General features: G+C 43.8%; 1 long non-coding RNA gene across 3 annotated transcripts in view; it reads right to left on the reverse strand.

The window, feature by feature from the left end:
- LOC105088985 (uncharacterized) overlaps positions 1-10,623 on the reverse strand; it is a 68,076-nt gene extending 57,453 nt beyond the window's left edge. The window contains exon 1 of one of the 3 annotated variants that reach the window (XR_010378180.1): positions 10,363-10,427. This is a non-coding gene — a long non-coding RNA (uncharacterized LOC105088985). Of the gene's footprint in view, positions 1-10,362 lie in introns of all 3 variants that reach the window. The other 2 variants (XR_010378181.1, XR_837134.3) reach the window with 2 other exon arrangements.
- Between the last annotated feature and the right edge of the window lie 4,599 nt (positions 10,624-15,222).

Below are 15,222 nucleotides of genomic sequence, written 5' to 3' on the forward strand. Positions count from 1 at the left end.
TCCCGGTCTGCTCCATATGTCTTTCATCTTTCTTGGACCAGCAGGTACCCAAATGTCAGGCCACATTTGCTAACATCCCATCGGCCAAACAAGCACGTGGCCACACCCAACATCAGTGTGGGGAGGGACAGATATAATATTCCGCCTCAGAGACATGAGTGAAAAAGAAACACTTATTTCTCTAAACCTGACTGGTCTGCGGTCTCTTTCTCTACTGTCCATAAGCTAAGAATGGCTTTTACATTATTTAGGAGTTGTCAAGAAAAACAAAATAAATAGGAACAGAAACCCTTTGTGGTCCACGAAGCTTAAAATATTTACTACCTGGCCCTTTAAGGAAAAAGTTTGTTGATCTTGGCTGTAAGCCATCAAAATGTCAAGGTTTTTGTTGTTGTTGTTACACAGCATAACTGCACAAACAGATGAGAGCAATTTCATATTTTTGTTTTGTGTTTGTTTTTAAGTTAAGAAGGATTTAAAGATGTTTCAAAGCCACAGAGCAGGAACCATGGAGGAGAGGGGACACCACTGAAAAAAAAACAAGAAAGGGAAGTTACTTAAAGGAGAGTGGCCTTGGAGGAGAAGGGACAGCTTTTCCTCTAAGGCTAGTGATCCTTTTCTCTAAGGATTGTGTCCAGTGGAGAAGAGGGTGGGATGGGACGGGTGAGATCAGGTGTGATGTGCTTGTCAAGGAGAAAGAGAGGGCAAGGCAGGATTATCCGCGGGCAGGAATACCCAGTTATGGGGTATCAGGAAAAATCGTCAGGCTCAGAAATGCGCACAAAAGAATCCTGGTGTCCTGGTAGTAGAGTGCTGGGGGTTTCTAGCAGACCTTCCAGGAATTCTCTGACTCCACTGAGTGCACACCTTGGATTGTTTTTGATCAACTAAGCAATTTAACAACTCTGTAGGGATAGAAGTTAGGTTGCAGGAAACTGACAACACAGTTTTTTTTTCTGTCCATAAGAACACACAGATTCCTGTTAATGCAAATACAAACGAGGAGAATAAAAATCTCTGTTAAGTGAAATTCTCATTTGAGCCAATTTGAATATCTTACTGGTTTGTACGTTAACCAATGAGTTAAAAAAAAAACTTTGACTCTTATCTATTTCATGGTTGTATGAAAGTCATAATTTTGTCATTTAAAAAAGAATGATCTCGTCTACTCTGAATAGAAAAGAAGCAGGATGCTACAAAAATGAGAAACTCATAACTGGAAAGGTGATTAACTACCATGAATTACAAATAGAATAAACACAAAATTGTAAAAGAAGACATCTAAATCATTAAGAGTGGGAGAGGGAAGCAAGGAAAGCCACTGTGGAAAACAGTATGGAGATTCCTCAAAAGACTAGGAATAGACTTACCATAGGACACAGGAATCCCACTCCTGGGCATATATCCAGAAGGAACCCTACTTCAAAATGACACCTGCACCCCAATGTTCATAGCAGCACTATTTACAATAGCCAAGACATGGAAACAGCCTAAATGTCCAACAACAGATAATTGGATAAAGAAGATGTGGTATATTTATACAATGGAATACTATTCAGCCACAAAAACCAACAACATAACGCCATTTGCAGCAACATGGATGTTCCTGGAGAATGTCATTCCAAGTGAAGTAAGCCAGAAAGAGAAAGAAAAATACCATATGAGATAGCTCATATGTGGAATCTAAAAAAAACAAAAAAACAAAAACATAAATACAAAACAGAAACAGACTCATAGACATAGAATACAAACTTGTGGTTGCCAAGGGGGCGGGAGGTAGGAAGGGACAGACTGGGATTTTAAAATGTAGAATAGATAAACAAGATTATACTGTATAACACAGGGAAATATATACAAGATCTTGTGGTAGCTCACAGCGAAAAAAAAATGTGACAATGAATATATGTATGTTCATGTATAACTGAAAAATTGTGCTCTACACTGGAATTTGACACAACATTGTAAAATGACTATTAATAAAAAAAATGTTAAAAATAAATTAAAAAAATTTAAAAAATGATCTTTGGGAGTGGTGGGGTATGGCTCAGTGGTAGAGTGCATGCTTGGTGTACACAAGGTCCTGGGTTCACTGCCCAGTGGCTCCGTGAAGGGGGTTAAAAAAAAAGGGGGGGGGGTCTTTTAGCAACATCTAAAGCATCTCATTTGATAGTCACTATAGCCCTGTGGGGCCATTACTGCTGTCACTGTTATACCCCATTTTGAGGATTATATCATTTAGGAGCTAAAGCTTAAAAATCACAGTAGCAGAGAGTGACAGAATCAAGGCTGGGACTTTGGGAGTCTCCTGACTCCAAATCTCTTATTCTTTCCACTGTTAGGTTAAAAAATGACACTCGATCACATTATTTATCTGCTCGCCACTGACGAGCGCAGGAACCGCGATTTAGTAAGCAAACAGACCTAACGTGCCTGGGCACATGGTGGCTCATGTGCAGATGCTGGGCAACGAGTTACCGGGTGGAAGACTGCTTGCCCTGCCAAACGCAGACAGCATTTGAAATCAATATGACTGCAGATGAGGACCAGCGCCAACAGGAAACACCTAATTTTTTTCTTCCCTAATGGATCATCAACCTCAAATTCTCCAAAGCTAAATGTCTCACAAGTCCTCGCTAAAGTCTAATTGTTTCACTTCCACCATAAATGAACCTTCCCCCCAGGAATGTTAATGCTTCAGATGGTTTCACTCTAAAGGGTTCTGCATTTTTCTCAGTATGATCACTCCTTTTCCACAAGAAGCCCAGCATTTAACGAACACTCTGGTGGATGAGCTCCCTGTTCTGCAGGGCACTTTACAAGCGTCACTTGCACAACAGTCCACACTCTCTGGAGTCATTCAGTCAGCAAATATTTATTACGGAAGTCTAAGAATGTGAAAAATATGAATATGAAAACAAGCAAAACAAAACAGAATCTCTGCCTCAAGCAGTCGAGTCCAGAGGAGAGCCTTTCAAGCAAACAATTACAATACAACTTGCCAATCAAGGGGGAAACCAGCTCCTGTGTGCTGGGGAGTATCATGGAACACATACTAGAAGTAGAGTTTGCACTGAGACTTGAAGAATAAGGAGTTTGCCTAGAAGAGAGAGGAGGCAGCGTCCAGAAGCTTCGAGATGGAGAGAATGCTGTAACAAAGGGGAAGAGAGAGCACAGGGAGCATCTGGGAAGCAGAAAACAGCCCTGAGTGGCTGCAGCGATCAGAACGGAGGAAAGAATTCCAAATATGAAATCAGACAGGCAGCCAGGAACAAGTCCACAATGTGGACACTTCCCTGCAGGCAACAAATGAGTGAGGCGTTGCAGCAAGGTGAGCACACACCCTGCACAAAAGAACCCACAGGATACCTTCAAGGGAAGGCAAGGGCACCTTCAAGGAGATAATCATACCCCAAGGACTGAATCAGCACCAGGTCCATCCTCAATTTCTCACCTGTGTCCAAGCCCCAGGGTAGGTTCCATGATACTTGTCTTAAAGTGTCCAGCCTGCTATAGCGAAACACACAGACCGAGTGGCTTATAAACGCCTCACAGTTCTGAGGCCAGGAAGTCCAGGATCAAGGCCCCGGGAGACTCAGTGTCTAGTGAGGGCCCGCTTCCGCAGAGACAGTCATCTTTTCACTGTGTCCTCACATGACAGATGGGACAAGGTAGCTACTTCCTCTAGAAGGGCACCAATCCCACTTGTGAGGGCTCCACCCTCATGATCTAATCACACCCCAAAGTCCCACCTCCTCATACCATCACCTTGAGTGTTAGGATTGCAACATATGAATTGGAGGGCGGGGGGAGGGGGGCACAAACATTCAGCCTGGGGCAATAATCAAGATAGATACTGCAGTAAGTGAAAGCTAAGAAGTGGATGTGTGCAGTTGTAAATATTTTCTGTCACTGGATTACTTCTTCATGGTCTGAGTCTCCAACGCTCTACCTTTCAGGTTGGGAAGGAAGAGGACAAACATCCAATGAATCTGAAGGAGACAGAGAGTCACAGCAAAGCAAACTCTTAATATGGCAACACTGCATGGCAAAGCCAATGAATGTTCTTCTATTCATTTATCAGGGTCTTTGGAGATGCTAATTGGCAGGATGCAAATGACCCCCTTGAAGAGTGTTATTCTGCGGACCTCTCTGCCAGACATTAATAAGCACTGCTTCCCTGCCTCCCTGCCTCCCCTCCATCTGCCACTGCTCAACCAACCCTTCCCACCCACCACCTCTCACCCTTCAGAGAAGGGAAGAGTCTGCAAGAGGTACATTTTCCCCACTGGCATCCTCCTCCAGTGGGGCCCTGGGGAAGAGTCTGCAGAGATTAAAAAAAGAGAAGGGATTAATCTGTTCCCAAGAGAGGGCCTGCCTCAGCTGGCTGACAGCTTAATCTCCCCTGGGTTCCTGAACATTCCTTTTATTTGAACGTGCTGCCTCTTTATAAGGCACTGTTGAAAAGAAACAGAATTTTGGATAATTGGGCAGTAGCAGAGTCTTTTACAGCAAAACAGAGACAGTCTATTAATAGTATCTGTGATAAACACCATAGGGGACAGCCCATTAATTCTTAGCAACAGGCAGCATTTTGCCCTATATCCTTTCCTTAATCCTCACTTCTTGATTCTTTTCCCACTGATTTTGATGGTAAAAAGAGAGGGGGAAATTGCCCCCATATGCATACCCATCCCGCCACAGAGCATCTTTGAGGTTCCAGGACCACCTAAATGTTGGGGTTTATATTAGAATTGGAGCCACCCACCTCATCCCTGACCCCGGGCCTCATTACCACAGCCCCCTCTCTTCTCAGAGCATCTCAGCAGTGATTTTTCCACAATTTTCCATGCCCCGCCTGAATCCTGTATTTCTCTGCACCAGCCTGCATTTGTTGTCCCCACAAGGTGATTCCGAAGGCAGCAACTATGTCTCTATGCCATCCAGCCCAATGTCTGACACTCACAAGGTTGTAGCAGTTTCCATTGCTGCAGAACAAATGCCACACACTTAGCCACTAAGAACAGCATCTATCTGTTAACTCACATGTCTACAGGTTAGGCTCAGTGGGGTTCTCTGCTCTGGGTATCGCAAGGCTGAACACAAGGTGTCAGCTGGGCTGGGCTCTGGGGAAGAAGTCACTTCCAAGTTCATTCAGGTTGTTGGCAAAATTCAGCTTCTTGCAGCTGTAAGACTAAAGTGCCTGTTTCCTTGCTGGCTGTCACCTAGGCGTCACTATTTGCTCCCAGAGGCTGCTCTTTTGTCCTTGCACGTGACACCCTTTATCTTCAAGCTAGCAAAGGTGCATCAAGTCCTTCTTACGTTTTCAGTCTCTCTGATTCCCCCTCTTGCTCTCAGCCAGATAAAACTCTGATTTTAATGTGCTCATGTGATTCAACTAGCCTCACTCAAATGACTCCTTGTTAACTCTAAGTCACTGGCTAGTCACCTTAATGACACCTGCAAAATCCCTTTTGCCATGTAATGTAACACAGGTAGGGCATGGTATTGCATCATAGTCCCAGACCCTGGGACTAGGACAGGAAATCTTAGGGGATTTCTCCTACCACAAGGGGCTCAGAATATACCCACGACCAAGGACTGTTGGAGGTAGTGGGATCGCCACCCGTACAGTTTCTGTCCCCCATCCTAAGCATGACAAATGCTGACCTGGCCTCCCCACCTGCTGACAACTATGTCGACCTTACTAAGAGCCACAACCCCAATCTGGGCACCTCGCATACATGGCAGAGGGAGCGGGATGTCCCCAACGCCCACAGCTGATCACATCTAGCAAGCCAGGGCTTAGGTAACCAACAAGCTCATCAGTCACACTCAGAGACTTTGCTCTCCTAAATTGGGACCAAGATGGCTCGTGGTCTCTCACCCTTAAAAGACGCCCATTTCTCCTCCCCAACCTCACCCCCTAGAGTTTAGACCTGGGCTGGATCGGGGTCCTTGCTTGACAGCTAAATGTTTCCACTCACTTTTCAAAATTCAGTTTCTTAGTCTTTTCTTTTGTTTTCTTTCTGTGACCAGAGATGTCTCGCTCCCTGATCTGATACCCTGTTACCCATTGCTGTGTTCTTTGCCCTGTGCCCATGGTCCCATCCTTCCCTTCTCCTCTCTTCTGCAGCTCCTGAAAGTCTTTTTTCTCCTCCTCCACCTACAGGTATGAGAGTTGCCACTCTCCACCCCCTAAAGATGCCACTATTTCCCTTCCTGTTAACTATTCCTTCACTATTAACCACGAGGCTAATTATGTCTCAGGTGCCTGGCACAGGGTAGCGATCGGTCTTTATCTTTTAGCTGAATGCATGAGTGAGTGAAAGAATGAACTGGTGAATTTGAGTCACCTAAGCTTTTCTAATCTATTATTCTTTAGGTCAGTCCCACAAAGCTGCCTTCTGGTTAGAGGATCATTCCTTCATTTACATATCCTCAGGAACACAAAGATAAATATGAATCGATATTTTCTTCTAGGCAGTTGAAGGTGCTCAGCAGAGGATCTGGGGCATTGCCCCTTGAGCAAGCTTTGCCAGCCCAAAGGTGGCTTTAAAATTCAGTATAAAATTCAAGCCTACTGTCAGTTAGGGCTCCAGGTCTGCCAATCTAAGAGTGGTAGGATTCCTTTCTTTTGTGAAATACAGCATTCTCTTTGTTTTTTACTAAAAGAGACACTTAGATTTGCTTCCCACCAGGTTTGAAGCTGGTGCTTGATGTGCTGGAAAATGCTTTGGAGCCCAGGGAGGGAATCCAATGCCCGGGGGCTGCCGGCCTGAATGGTGGCCTTGTTTCCAGGCCGTTCTCCTTTGTCTGCCGGGCTCTCAAATGACATGTTTGGACACAAAGCCTCTTAGGTAGAAATTACTACATTTGCAGGCATTCCTAATTTGGAGCGAGGTTTATTATTTCAAAGTCTTTTTTCAAGATTAGACTTCAGTGAAGTCTTACAGCTGAGCTGTAACCCTCATTTGAAAATAGGATGATGTTTTTGAGTATTCTTGTCAATTTTCTCTTTTCCTCTTTGGAAGGGAGCCATCCTGCCTTGAAGCCAGGGTTTCACTTTCTCCCCATCGAGGTCATTTTCTTAACCTCTCAGGGAAATTTATCTTCAGGACTTTAAAAACCTTTCTGTGTAAAGGGAGCTCAGAAAAGACAGGACCCAGGAAAGTCAGAATCCTTGGGGAACTTGGGGAAAGAAAGGTTATTTTCCTAATGACTATTATTCTCCAGCCGGTAGATTAAGTGGTTCCTTAGCATCGGGGCAGGTGTGGGCCGAGAGCCCCGGGAGCATGGGAATCGTGAGCTCTATATTTGACAGCCAGTCTGCATTCCTCACACACCTACTGCATTACACTGTATTTTCTAATCTTCTGTATTCTTCATGCTCTAGCACCTGAGGCTTGCGGGCTGGGGAGAGACCGCCCCTCCCAGGGCAGCCACTTCTTAGAGACTGCAAACTACCCACCCGGGAGGGCTCCCTTCATATGCAAACTAACCAACCCAAAGCCTATATCAAAGCACCTCCCCCAAGTGGCTCTCACACACAGGAGGCAATATTTCTCTGCCCTAATCATTCCTAGGCCAGGTACCAAATGACTAGAGACAGCCCCTAGGGTAGGTTACGGAGCCCATGGAAATTGTCCAGACTAGCTAGTCCTAAACCTGTCTGCCCTGCCTACCCTGCAGCCACCATCCCTTCCCGGGAAAGCCACAGCATAGGCTCTCATCCACGCTCCCCCCTCACCCCTTCTGCTTCCTGCCCAACCCTGGCGCTTCCCCTGTGGCCCTGCAAGGAGTCATGTGCCTCCTGTTTCAAGGCAATCTGAGTAACAAACTCTCTCCTCAATGGCAGTCATCTCCGCACCTTTTGGCCTCATCATCCCTGAATCAAAACAATACCGACATTTTTGTAAAACACCAACACTGCCAAGAGAGGGAGAGAGAGACAGAGACAGAGCGCTTGTAAAGTGGTATCGCGGCAGCCTCATTTTGCTGATGGACAACTAAGACTCAGAGAAGTTAATCACTCGTGCAAGGCTGCAAAGCCACATGAGCAGGCAATAAGGCCAAGATTAAAATTCAGTTTTGTGTCATTTACTGCTCAATGCCAGTGTCAACCCCACCCCAATCCTTTTGTCCCAGCCCCTGCCATTTCCACCTCCCACTTTGTGCAGGAGCTTGTCTTGGGTTCTCTTGCAAAATAACTTGGCTGTCCAGCCAAGCCCCTAAAATACGAGAGATGAAGACATAATAAGGCTTCCTTCTAGAGGTACTTCAGAGACTCAATCGGTGTTTTTTCCTGAGTATCTGCCATATCCTTGTCTCTGCACTACACACAGTGGGGAAGGAGGACACTCCTGAACTTGACCTGATTGTAAACTGGGGGCTAAACTGGGATCTACAACTAACCCACTGGGGAGCAAGATCAGATACCACAGGGGAGTATTCAGTCAGATGCCAAATTGTGTGCACAAAGTATACAAGTATAAAGAGTGGCGGGCGGCAGGGCACAGCTCAGTGGTAGAGAGTGCTTAGCATGCAGGAGGTCCTGGGTTCCATCCCCAGGACCTCCAGCAAAGTAAATAAATAAATAAATCTAATTACCGCCCCCCCCACCAAAAAAACCCACAAAAAAACAAGTAGAAAGAGTGGAGACCACTGAAGACCTCCTGGAATAGATAGAACTCTATGAGGACCTTAAAGGACAGGGAGCAATTCAGTAAAGAAGAAGATTAAAAGATTTATTTTAGACAGTATGACAATTCCACAGAAAATTAAAAACAGAATTAAAAATCCAGCAACCCCACTTCTGGTTATATATCCAAAAGAACTGAAAGCAGAGACTCAAAAGAGATATTTGCACACCCATGTTCATAGCATCATTATTCACCACAGTCAAAAGGTGGAAGGAACCCAGGCATCCATCAATGGATGAATGATACCTATATTTATATAGAATTATTATACACATTTTATATCCTATGATAGAGAGAGAATTATTATTCATGTAGGAAATTCTGACACATTCTACAACATGGATGAAGCCTGAAGACATTATGCTAAGTGAATAAGCCAGTCCCCAAAAGACCAATATTGTATGATTCCATTTATACGAGCTATCTAGAGTAGTAGAATTGAAGAGACAGAAACTGGAAACGGGGACAGGGAGAGAGGAAATGGAAAGTTATTGTTTAATAGGTACAAAGCTTTGGATTGGGATGATGAAAAAGTTCTGGAAATAGTGGTGATGGTTATTCAACACTGTGAATGTACTTAATGCGGTGAAGGAAAAGCCGGGCTGATCTAACAAGATAACTCACAAGTCTAGGAATGTGAAGGAGAGGCTGGGCTGGGCTAACAAGATAACTCACAAATCTAAGTATCGGAATACTGATCTGAGTTCTGCTGGACTAACTTGTAAATCTAAGTTAATTAGTATTGGTTTGCTGTTCATGTTTTTTTGCTAGCCAGCTGGGTTTTCAAAGATACATATCTGGCTTTGGAATGTTGGTTTGCTGCCTCCCTGCCTCCACTTTTGTGATAATGATGCTGCTAAAGCTGTTCCACGCCTATTGGCCGAATACCCCTAGCTTGTACTTTACCCTATAAAACCTCATGCGCACGTCTTGGAGGTGCTCTTAGCTTCGGAGCAGAAGCCCCTCTGAGACCACCGGCGTAATACACCTGAGTACTCCAACCCTCTGAGTGGTGCTTGTTTCTTGGCTGGCCTGGCGTTTCCGTAACAATGCCAATGAACTATATACACTTAAAATGGTAAAAATGGTAAATTTTAGGTTGTTTACCACAATAACTAGCCTAAGAAAAAAACTTTTTGCTCCATTCCTTTAAATGCCAAACCTTGAACATAGCTGTTTTGAACGAAAAAGTTCTCCAACATATGACACCTGCTGCCCCAGTTTTCTTAAACAGAGCATGCCAGTCATAACCTGAACGTCTCCTGAGAGTCAGCGTCATCAGCTAGAATGAAATGCAGCCAGACCTCAAAGGTCATCAGCCCAAAATTGGTTCAATAAGTTACTAAACCTAGTCACGCTGCTTGGCTGTCTACGGCTTTTGTCTGTTTTCCACGGTTTCCTTCCTAGTTTCCTGAATCCATCAAGTCAGCATTTCCTCTCAAATTTATTGTTTTATTTTTGAAACCTACTGTCAGCAGACAGAGCAGAGAAGCAACTCTGTTCAGAGGAGGTGCAAGGTGAGAATGAGCAGCACCTCAGAAAGAAGGGGTCTTCCCCGCCGCTCCGTACCTACCGATGCCACTTCTGACTACCCTCGCCTTCTAGGGGTTTCACAAACATTTCAGACTCGAAACCAGAAGAATGCCCTTCCCCTCAAGCTTACTCCTTCTCCAGTGCTCTCCAGCTCGGTCGTCTCTGTGGTCATCACAGCTCCACACTCGAGAAGTGAACACTGATCACCGCGCACAGTTCTGCCACGTCCAGTTGATTCTCTTGATCGCGTCCCACTTCTGAACCTCCGAGTCAGGACCTCAAAACTATTGCAATAGCTCAACTGGTCGTCCAGCCTTTAACCTTGCCTCCTCGTACCTCATAGCTACAAACTACATTCCTTCCTTGTTATTGAGACTGGACTTTTCTTTCAAAAGCATACAGTCTTGGGATCGGCATCAGCAGATTCAACCAACCTGGGACGGTAAGTAACCGATCCGCGGCTGGTTGAATCTGCAGATTGGAACCGCGAATAGCAAGCCGCGGATATGGGGAGGCCAACTACAGAACTTGAGCATGCGCGGATTTGGGTATCCGCCGCCCACCGCCCACCACCCAGACTGAACGAGGACTTTATCTCTCAGGTTGTCCCATGCCTGCAAAGCATTGATGATCCTCATTGCAATAGGGGGTAAGTCCAAATTCATTTCACATTCTGACCCCTACTTGTCCAGCTTTCCTTATCTCCAACTCTCTGCTCCCCGCAACCCTTAGATAATATTCAATAGTCGTTTTTCATGACTCCAGTTCTCCATGTGCACACATACCTCCAAATTCTTACAAATATTTTTCATTCTTTGTAGTATGTCTTTATGAAATTGCACACTCCTCAGTCCAAATTCAATATCACCTTGGTTGATCCCACACTAACCTCTACCCCAAACTCTCTCTGCTCTAAATTAGTCACTCCCTCCTCAGGACATCAGACGTGTTTGCTGGTACCTTGGATGACCTCTGCATTAAAAACTGGCTGTTTGCTCAGAAGGAGGACATGGGCAGAGTGAACACTTAGAGCGTCATATTCTGCACGTTGAATTCTGGTTAATTGCCCGTCTCTCCTGCTACAAGACAATGTCTTGCTCAGTTTCAGTTCCCAGTGCCCACCCAGCACAGTGCCTCGAATAAAGAGACACTTTATTAGCTAAACTGAAATGAATTGTTAAGAATGCACCACAGAGTAAGCGCCTGAATTTAGAATTACCAGAAAAAAAGGCGAGAAGAAGAAATTGCACTGGAGTCCTGATAAACTTTATCTAATTCATATTTATAAGCACAGAGATCCTGTCAGCATTGATGGTCTAATGGATGAATTGGGAAGATACTCTGGAGCAGAGGTAACACCCCTGCTCCTTGTCTATATGTCCCTTTCCATACTTACCAAACCCCGTTGTACCTGTCTCAGGTAGGAAAACACATGATGTCAGTACACTTGAAATTCCCTACCCATGAATTTCCCTACTTACACATCTTCATAAGGTGCAGGGAATTGCAAATATTTAAGAAAACAAAATACTCAGTGCATATCTCTACTGGAGCCTTCATCACTTTGGATTATGGTTACTTTTTTCCCTCGAAACTATGTATTTATTTATTTATTTATTCAACAAAATAGTGTGCAGTAAGCTTCCAGAGATAATTTCCTATTTACAACTTTTGATTCATCAACTCAAGAAGCTAAGAATTACTTCTGGAATTCTTTGGAAAAGTTACACCAATTAAGTACCTGGCTCACATTCTAAGAAATGCCTTTGTGGTTTGTTTTCTTTTGTTTTGTTTCAGTGTCTATCCACTTAAATATATATATATATATTTATCAAAGCGTAGTCAGTTTACAATTTCTGGTGTACAGCATGGATTATGTTTATTATTGGTTAAAATTTCTTTCTCCCCAGCCTGCCTCAGCTCCTTAAGAGCAGAAGCACCTTACATTTCAAAACGTGACTAGAAATGGGATCGTTTTTCACAGTAAGGGTAACTGGTACCTCTTCTAATAGGGATGGCTGGCCGCTTCATTTCTTGTTCTTTCTTGTCATTAAAGAGTTCTGTTCTCTGAGAGGAAACAATATGTGCTCTTTGATGTGGTTCAGGAAAAAAAAGAGACCAAGACCACATTTTAAAATGTTTTGTAGAAGAGCATCCTGGAGCCATTCTTCAGAAGAAAGAGCTCGCAGACAGAGCTGCAGCTGAGATGAGAAGTCTTTCGAGCACTTGGAGAATTTCTGACTCTGGAGGAACTCTCTCATTTAAGAAAACACAAAAGCAAATAACTGAAAATGCAGACATAATTATTCTCACTCTGAAGGGAATAACTTTCCAACCCAAGTGAATCTTTACTTTGCCAGAAGCTGAAGACAGCAAATCAAGCACTGCATTAGAAACACACTCTTCTCCTACAAAGGCGGGCGTTCCTAGGAGCCAAACCCAGACATGGTTCTGGAAGTTTCCACATTTTTATACAATTGAAGTTTCTGCTCCATAGGAGTCACGTCTTCTGCTTCCTTCTTTACTCCTCCTTTCTCGTCCTCCTCTGAGAGAGACAGACAGACAGACAAACACAGACAGAGTCAGAAATAAACACAAAAACAGAGACCTGAAGATACAGAGGGAAAAAGATTTTCTTTCCATTACGACATGTTTTAAAAATAGCTCTCAGGACCTGCTGAGAGAAATGGACCATAATAAAAGAGGTCATTTTCCTGTCAAATGAGTTTTATGGTATTGCTGTATTTCTGGAAGAAATTCAAGCATCAGTCTTTGAACAGTGTATCAGTGGAGGTTTTTTGATAGAAAGCAATAGAAATTGACTCATGAACTTATAAGGCAAAACGGAGGAGGTTACTTGAATGATCCTGGGCAGCTCACAGAAATGAAAGCAGGAACCAGGGCAGATCTGGGAAGCACAGTGGCAGAGGCTCAGAAGGAGCTTCTGTTGGAGATCTTGTTGGCAGATGATTCAAATCCCCAGGAAAAGGAACCTGATTGGTTTGCCTTTATCACCTGCCCACCTCCTGTGGCCAGCCACAGCCCAGTCAGTCTGATACTCGACAAGCGTGTGGGAAGTTGGGAAATATGCTAAGTGGACAGCAATAGCTGCCCCCCAAACACCCAGTAATTGACCCCCATGAATATTTGATCTGGGGTAAACAGAAATGCTACATTCAGATGGTATCACAGCTTATGACTTCGCTCTTCGTGAAACCAAGCAGAAGTCTGATTAGCATTCGGACCAGACAAAAAAGTTTTCACGTAAGTCCCTGTGAGACTGAGCGGGTATTGAACCTGTTTCAGCCTCCTGGATGCCTATCTTTTTTTTTTTTTAAACTGGTCATTTAAAAAGCTGTGTGCCAATATCTGTACACCCATACTCACAGCAGCAGTATTCACAATAGCTAAAAAGCTGGATGCAACTCAAGCATCCATGGGTGGATGAATGGATAAACACAATGTGGTATATGCATACAATGGAACAGCCTTAAAAGGGAAGGAAATTCTGACACATGCCACAACGTGGAGGAACCTTGAGGACATTATACCAGGTGAAATCAGCCTGTCACCAAAGGACAAAGATTGTACGATTCCACTTACATGAAGTACCTAAAGTAGTCAGATTCATAGAGATAGAAAGTAGAATGATGGTTGCCAGGTGCTGGGAGTGGGGGGGGAATGGGGAGTTGTAATTTAATGGGTACAGAGTTTCAGTTTGGCAAGATGAAAAGAGCTCTGCAGAGAGAAAGAGGGTAGTGATGGTTACACAATGTGAATGTACTTACCGCTACTGAGCTGTGTGTTTCCAAATGGTCAAAATAGGAAATTTTATATTATGTATAGCTTACTACAGTTGGAAGAAAGAAAAAAGCAGTATCTGAGAGTAGAGATTCCAGCAGACAAATAAGGAGGGAAAAGGGGAGGGGAAATCAAAGACTTTATTTCTAAATAGATTCCTTTTTCTGTGGCTTTCTGCAGTGGGTTGGCTTGATTGGTTCCAAGTGTTGTACTTAATTGTTCTTTACAGAATAAAAAATTCCTGAGTTTGAAAGAAATTTCAAAGCCAGAAAATGACTTCTTTTTTATGTATGTGACAAGTCGAGCTGGTAATCCAAGCCCCCTGCCATTGACACAGGCTTTCTTTACGGGATTGCTCTGCAGAGCCCAGGGGAAAAAAATTAAAACTTTATGGCCAAGAGCACTAGCTCATTTCCTTTCTAAACTAACCTTGTGAAAGGCCACCCAGGCAGGCTCGAGCAGACAGAGCAAGACTTCACTGTAAACTAAAGCAATCTATTTCTAATTCCTCCATGATGAAAAAGCAAAACAACAAAAGTGCAAAACAGAAAGGAATACAATTTAAGTGCATCACAACTGCTGGTTGCCATCTTCATAATTTACAACGGTGAAGTACTGAGGTTATCAATAGCCTTTCATGTGGCTAGCTTCAAAATGTTATTTATGACCCTCTCCAGACCGTGGCTTTCGGGTTTGTTCAGTTGACCTCTCCACTTACTTGGTCCTTCTTCTGCACAGAGGCCCTCCCCCGCCTGTTCTGTAACTATCCACCTCTGTCAAGACCTTTCCTGAAAGTCTTTCTATAAAAAGCATTTTCTAGGAAGTCTCCCTGAACATCTTCAGCTCTCTTTCTCCAGTGAATGGCTATGACACAAATTACTACTTTTCTTCATGATGAAGAGAACTTTGGGCTCTAAAGGAATCATTTTCAAAAAGTTAAAAACCTGACGCCCGGACAAATATAGACTGAACACATGTCAGTTATGTATGTAACTAATGAGGGTGCCAGGCGGATGAGAGAGCTGATTTCAAAAGAGAATTCAATGCACAGAGGTCTAGGTAATCAGACGGGAAAGGTGTCCTAAAATAAGTTTCCTGAGTTACAGACAAAACTGATTAATGTCTTATAAGGCAGTAAAACTATAACCTTTGGCGTTATCTTCACTAGTCCTGGAAATCTGCGAGGTAA

The sequence above is a fragment of the Camelus dromedarius genome, chromosome 28, assembly GCF_036321535.1.
Source record: "Camelus dromedarius isolate mCamDro1 chromosome 28, mCamDro1.pat, whole genome shotgun sequence".
Lineage (NCBI taxonomy): Eukaryota > Metazoa > Chordata > Mammalia > Artiodactyla > Camelidae > Camelus > Camelus dromedarius.